The following is a 7,678-nucleotide window of genomic DNA, read 5'->3' on the forward strand; positions in this document are numbered from 1 at the left end:
ATCTGTGAAGCAATTCCTTTCAATGAAGCAACTTAATCTGAATTGCAAACGACTAACCATAGCCTCAACTCTTCCACTTGTCTTCTCTGGGAATTGAAGAGCAAGTTCTGCAAAGTTTGTGCTTGCCGGGATTTTGAGGCCACCATTTTTTCTGCCCGTGGAATTTTTACTCACTTTTACTACCGTTTTGAATTTCAGTGCATGGTTGGGCAATGTTGTTTGGAAAAATGGCCAGGGCCAAAGGTCAGGCACAGGCGGTCTTAGGGTTGCATGCTGCCATGGTTTTTCAAATACACGGTTCAAAGGTTTTAGTAACACTGACCACTCTTTCGTGCACCCACCCACAGGATGGGGGCGAAAATGCATAGAGAAAAAAATGCAGAAGGAAGTAACTTGGGCGTCCACCTGGATCCACAGCTGACATTGGAACATCATCTTTCGGCTGTGGCGAGGGGGGCGTTTGCCCAGGTTCACCTGGTGCACCAGTTGCGGCCCTATTTGGACAGGGAGTCACTGCTCACAGTCGCTCATGCCCTCATCCCCTCGAGGTTCGATTACTGCAACGCTCTCTACATGGGGCGACCTCTGAAAAGTGTTCAGAAACTTCATATCATGCAGAACACGGCCGCAAGAGCTATCGTGGAGCTTCCCAGATTAGCCCACGTTTCTACAACACTCTGTGGCTTGCACTGGCTGCCAATCAGTTTCCGGTCACAATTCAAAGTGTTGGTTATGACCTTTAAAACCCTACATGGCATTGGACCAGAGTACCTCTGGAACTGCCTGCTACCGCACGAATCCCAGCAACCGATAAGGTCCCACAGGGTTGGCCTTCTCCAGGTCCCATCAACTATTATTATTATTATTATTATTATTATTATTATCAGAAAGAGAGTAAAACAGGAAGCAACTCTTCCCGCCTTCTGCAAGAGGTTGAAGATCTATCTATGTCACCAGGCAGGGGGCAATAACTATCTTGTCCCCCCCAGCACCACCTTTTTCTGACTGTAATATATGAGAATGGTGTGACTATGTAGTAATGATCGTTTTTCAATATTTATGGGTTTTAAATTGTTTTTAACTTATATTGGATTTGTACTTCGTATATTGTATTGCTGTTGTTGGGAGCCGCCCCAAGTCTTCGGAGAGGGGCGGGATACAAATCTAATAAAACTTAAACTTAAACTTAAAAACAGAAGGAAAAAATGGGAGTTTATAAATAAGTAAGTACAGTGGTACCTCTACTTAAGAACGTTTCTAGATAAGAACTGGGTGTTCAAGATTATTTTGCCTCTTCTTAAGAACCATTTTCTACTTAAGAACCCGAGCCAGGAAAAATTTCCCAGGAAATTGGAGAGCGGCACGAAGGCCCGGCCAGTTTCCTGCCATTCCCCCTGGGTTTCTCTCTCTGGCGCAGTGCATGGGAGGCAGCCTCGTGTTGGGTGTATGGGAGGCGCATGTTCCTCCTCGCGGCCTCAGAGTCCCTCTTTTTGTTTTTTAAGCCTTAAAGTTTTGGATTTTTTAGATTCCCCTCCCCTTCTTCCTTCGGCAGCGACTGTCCTCCTCCTCTTCTTCCTCCTCCTCCTCCCACCCAAATTCTGAGCTTTTATTTCTTTCCTAATGGGTTTGCACACATTATTTGCTTTTACATTGATTCCTATGGGGAAAATTGCTTCTACTTACAAACTTTTCTACTTAAGAACCTGGTCACGGAACGAGTTAAGTTCTTAAGTAGAGGTGCCACTGTATTTCCAATGGTCTGCCACCCACATTTAATGTCTCCTTAGTCTCGATTGGCCACCACGTTACGAAAATGGTTTTGAGACTTTGGAAAAAGAGCAGAGAAGAGCAACTAGGAGTGCGAAGATGAACAGTTTTCTTCTTGCATGCCAAAAATGACAGTGTTGTGTGTACACTGGCGCCCACGCATGCCAGCACATAACCGCCATCCCACGCATGCCACACTGCGTAAATGCGCATCTCTGCACTCGTGCCCACTCCCCGTTGGGGATTTTTCATCCTCAGGCTTCCCTGAAGCCTGTGCAGTGCAAATAACAGCCCAACGGGCAAATTGGAAAATTGGAAAAAACAGACTTTCAATTTGCCCACTGGGCCATTTTTCACCTTCCAGAGGCTTCAGGAAAGTCTCCAGAGGGCAAAAAGGGCCTTCCCCAAGGCTGAAAATCAGCTTTGGTTGCAGGAACTGGATAGGGCCAGTCTAGAGAAAAGAGAGGGGTCATGATAGTTATCACTACTTATTTTTTTATAGGGATATCATAGAGTGTTTTATTCATCCTCATTTGTTAAAAAAAGGAAATCAATCCAGGTCATGTTCGGTCTTGCATGGCAGCCGGTCAGTAATTAGCCCCAAATTAAAACTCAAACCCAAAGTTTCTGAAATGAACAAGAGTCTGTTTACAAGGACGTTTGTTGAACTGCGCAAACGTGAACCGATGTCTTTCAACTGCCAAAATCCTGGCGCGAGGTCAGGTTGATAAGTTCCCAAACAGGTGCTCCTCAAGCCTATTTACAAGAATATTAACTCTATAAATGTCCACTACTGTATCAAGGTTTGTGAGACAAAAACAACTCTTCACAGGCTCATTTTCTCCGGAGGCACAAACGTTGGCTTTTTGCAAAGAGCACCTTCCAACTCCTCCCCCTTAGATACTCTCTGGGAGTGCAGACTTTGCACAGCTGTGCTCATTGCCTCTTTCTGAGCCTCTGTAACTGCTCCTGCCTCCCCTGCATCCTTCTTACCCGTACATTCAGGATCCGATTCCTTATCTCCTCTTCCTCCTCCCCAGACCCTGGCAAAGCTCCAGCTGGCGGCTGCAACTCCCCAGTTGGGGGTTCTATAGTTTCTGCAGGCTCCTCACACCCAAACTCTCCCTTCTCCTCGCTGTCTGACTCTGCCAACAACCACACAGGCCGCCCATGCCCAGATGGCCCCAGTTCACCAGGCTCAAAGTCCGTTGCCGGAGGACAACAGGTCATACTGACTTATTTTATATGCAAATATTTTTTATCTGATCCAGCATCTTTTACCCCCTCGGATATCATTACATTTTATTATGCTCCTTGCAAAACTAGCTGTGAAGTGACTTCCTCCTACCTTAAAATGCAGCTTTATTGTCGCTGCTCAATGACTGTGAGCACAACCCTTGATTGATGAATAAGAAGGCTATTGATTACAGAAATTTCATATGTCTGCTTTTTTATTCACATAGACACATAGGCTTTCAGAGTTTGTGTTCATTCTATTGTGTATTTTAGATTCTAAGAATTGCTTTTAGTTTCAGACGTAGTTTTAGTAATAATAGTATCCTAGAATATGCTTCATTTACCCTGAACAAATCACATTGTTCTGACATTTTCCACTTTATTGCTCTTTTTGTTTGCTTGCAAACTTTATTTTTCTCAAAGACTCAGATTAAACAAAAAGACGAGTAAAATAAAGTTTATTTATTGGATGGATGAATGGATAGATGGATGGATGCCCTGTTATTCTTATTGAGAAAAACCAGAAAAACACCAATGAAAATTAAATTGTGACGTAAATCGAAAACTATTTTTACTCCTCAATTTGGAGGCCAGGTTAAACGGTGTATTAAAAATATTTTACAAGACAATGTCAATGCTACCCTGTGAGTAGTTACTAAAATTTTTCCCCTAAGAGATGCTTCATGGCACCGGACCAGATTATGTACGAGACCGCCTTCTGCCGCACGAATCCCAGCAACCGGTTAGGTCCCACAGAGTGGGTCTTCTCCGGGTCCCGTCGACTAAACAATGCCATCTAGCGGGACCCAGGGGGAGAGCCTTCTCTGTGGCAGCCCCGACCCTCTGGAATCAGCTCCCCCCGGAAATTAGGATTGCCCCCACCCTCCTTGCCTTTCATAAACTCCGCAAAACCCATCTTTGTCGTTAAGCTTGGGGGAACTGAGACATCTTCCCCTGCCTATGTAGTTTTTATGCATGATATGACTGTATGTATGTTTTTATTTACTGGGTTTTTTTAGATTTTTATATGTATAATTGCTGTTTTAGATTTTAATTATTAGATGTGTCTCTATGTACCATTTTTATCACTGTTGTGAGCCGCCCCGTGTCTACGGAGAGGGGCGGCATACAAATCTAATGAATACAAATACAAATTGTTCATACGAAGCCCTCCGAAAAAGCTTGTCACCGCAGGAGACGAGAGCTGGAGTGTGTTGTTACAGGAATCCCTCTCTGATCGTTGCAGTGTAGATAAGGCAGCTTTGGTGCTTTTATGAGTAAGGGAGATAAACTTTCATCAAATACGAGCCACTTTCACTCAGCAGGGGGGAAAAAACACATCCCGTAAGAACTGAACTGATCCACTTGTACAAAAGAGCCAGTTGGTTTATGTTCTCTAAATACAGAAAGTGGGGCTTATAAAATGATCAGGTGAAGTCTGTTGTCCAAATATAGTTGTCGTAGCGTATATCAGTATAAACCATAGTTTCCCAATTGAAAGTGCAAAACTCAGCTATACCTTGGTTAGTTTTTTTGAACCTCACTATGAAAATATGTAAAGATCCCTCACACCCTGGACACAAACTGTTTCCACTTCTTCTCTCAAGATGACACTATATGACAGTGAGGGCGAATGTATGGCACAGGGGCCACAGGTGGCATGCAGAGCGGTATCTGCTGGCACACGAGCCGTTGCCCTCGCTCAGCTCCAACATGCATGCGTGTGCCAGACAGTGTGTGTGCCATACATGTACGTACTGTATATATTACAACAGGCACACAAAATAGACATTATCTACTATATAAAGCTATATGTGTATGTACACACACACACACAGCTCTTTAAAATTCTACACATTCAACCTCATTTACTGCAGTAGGAAAAACAGACCCAGAGCCCGTAGGAACCCATCGATGTATCTGGGTTTCAGAAGAGTTTTATTTCTGGTCCAAGTGTGAAAACTAGCAAATCTATTTTGTCTAAGAAAATAAAGAAAGGTCTAAATGCAAGTAGTGGTGATTTTATTAGCTAAATGTTTTGGGAGCTGCCACTCTAAATTTTAGCTGACTGCTCACAACTGCTATTTTGCCTTATGAAAAGCTCTCAAGCCTCTCGCGACAGATGCATTTGCAAGCTATAAACAAGCCCCCTCGCTCTCCCTTTCTTTCCGACCTCATTGAGATCTTTTTTGGGTGGGGGAAGAAATCAATTCCACATTCTTAAGCTGCGGCATTTAATTATCATCAGTATTGATTTTAAACTATCTCAAATAGAATCAGACGCGGCTTTGAAAAATAAGACGGCAGCAACAATATCCCCTGCAGGAAATCTCTCCGCCAGCAAAGCTGTTTCTGAAAAGGGTATTTGGAGGGTTCATTTTATTTTTTACCCCGAGTGTCAAAACACTTCGTATTAGTGAAGAATCAATGTCCACTCTGCATGGCTTCTATCTAAGTTGGCACCTTAGATAGAAGACAGGCAGAGGATCAAGATGGATCTTGACAAACCTGAACCCTGGACCCTAACTAAAAAAATATCCCGCCGACTGGCCACATGCATTCCAGTGGCCGGTCAGTGTTGTAAGTGGTCCTCAGCCAACTCTGGTACTGATAGACCCTGAGGAGGATGGGCCAGGCCCGTCTTGGTACCCTGGGCCCTGAGAGGGATGAAAATTAGGGAGGTTCAGACTTGATTTCTGATCATTGTGTGTTTCTTACACATTTGTGTAGATGCTGGTTTTGTGAATTGTATTTTCTCTTCTGCACATTATTACAGTAGATCATATCAATTATGAGCATAGGTATAACAGTGTCCCCAATAGTATCCTTTGCATTCTCTCCCTCTCCCCCTCTCTCTCCCTATCTCTCCCTCCCTCCCTCTTTCCCTCTCCCTCCCTCTCTCCCTCTCCCCCCTCTCCCTCCCTCTCTATCCCTCCCTTTCCTCCCTCTCTCCTTCCCTCCCTCTCTTCCTTTCTTCCCTATCTCCCTCCTTCACACTTCCCCTCTCCCTTCCCCCTCTCTCTCCCTCCCTCCCTCTCTCTCTCCATCCCTCTCCTCTCTCTCTTCCTTTCTTCCCTCCCTCCCTCCTTCACACTCCCCCTCTCCCTTCCCCCTCTCCCTCCCTCTCCCTCCCTCCCTCTCTCTCTCCATCCCTCTCCTCTCTCTCTTCCTTTCTTCCCTCTCTCCCTCCTTCCCACTCCCCCTCTCCCTTCCCCCTCTCCCTCCCTCTCTCTCCTCCCTCTCTCCCTTTCTTCCCTCTCTCCCTCCTTCACCCCCCCTCTCCCTCCCTCCCTCTCTCCCTTTCTTCCCACTCTCCCTCCTTTCCACTCCCCCTCTCCCTTCCCCCTCTGCCTCCCTCTCTCTCCCTTCCTCTCTCCCTTTCTTCCCTCTCTCCCTCCTTCACCCCCCCTCTCCCTCCCTCCCTCTCTCCCTTTCTTCCCTCTCTCCCTCCTTTCCACTCCCCCTCTCCCTTCCCCCTCTCCCTCCCTCTCTCTCCCTTCCTCTCTCCCTTTCTTCCCTCTCTCCCTCCTTCACCCCCCCTCTCCCTCCCTCCCTCTCTCCCTTTCTTCCCTCTCTCCCTCCTTTCCACTCCCCCTCTCCCTTCCCCCTCTGCCTCCCTCTCTCCCTCCCTCTCTCCCTTTCTTCCCACTCTCCCTCCTTCCCACTCCCCCTCTCCCTTCCCCCTCTCCCTCCCTCTCCCTCCCTCCCTCTCTCTCTCCATCCCTCTCCTCTCTCTCTCTTTCTCCCCTCTCTCCCTCCTTCCCACTCCCCCTCTCCCTTCCCCCTCTCCCTCCCTCTCTCTCCCTCCCTCTCTCCCTTTCTTCCCTCTCTCCCTCCTTCACCCCCCCTCTCCCTCCCTCCCTCTCTCCCTTTCTTCCCACTCTCCCTCCTTTCCACTCCCCCTCTCCCTTCCCCCTCTGCCTCCCTCTCTCTCCCTCCCTCTCTCCCTTTCTTCCCACTCTCCCTCCTTCCCACTCCCCCTCTCCCTTCCCCCTCTCCCTCCCTCTCTCTCCCTTCCTCTCTCCCTTTCTTCCCTCTCTCCCTCCTTCACCCCCCCTCTCCCTCCCTCCCTCTCTCCCTTTCTTCCCTCTCTCCCTCCTTCACACTCCCCCTCTCCCTTCCCCCTCTCCCTCCCTCTCTCTCCCTCCCTCTCTCCCTTTCTTCCCTCTCTCCCTCCTTCACCCCCCCTCTCCCTCCCTCCCTCTCTCCCTTTCTTCCCTCTCTCCCTCCTTCACACTCCCCCTCTCCCTTCCCCCTCTCCCTCCCTCTCTCTCCCTCCCTCTCTCCCTTTCTTCCCTCTCTCCCTCCTTCACCCCCCCTCTCCCTCCCTCCCTCTCTCCCTTTCTTCCCACTCTCCCTCCTTTCCACTCCCCCTCTCCCTTCCCCCTCTGCCTCCCTCTCTCTCCCTCCCTCTCTCCCTTTCTTCCCACTCTCCCTCCTTCCCACTCCCCCTCTCCCTTCCCCCTCTCCCTCCCTCTCTCTCCCTTCCTCTCTCCCTTTCTTCCCTCTCTCCCTCCTTCACCCCCCCTCTCCCTCCCTCCCTCTCTCCCTTTCTTCCCTCTCTCCCTCCTTCACACTCCCCCTCTCCCTTCCCCCTCTCCCTCCCTCTCCCTCCCTCCCTCTCTCTCTCCATCCCTCTCCTCTCTCTCTTCCTTTCTCCCCTCTCTCCCTCCTT

Source organism: Erythrolamprus reginae, chromosome 5, assembly GCF_031021105.1.
Source record: "Erythrolamprus reginae isolate rEryReg1 chromosome 5, rEryReg1.hap1, whole genome shotgun sequence".
Classification (NCBI taxonomy): domain Eukaryota; kingdom Metazoa; phylum Chordata; class Lepidosauria; order Squamata; family Dipsadidae; genus Erythrolamprus; species Erythrolamprus reginae.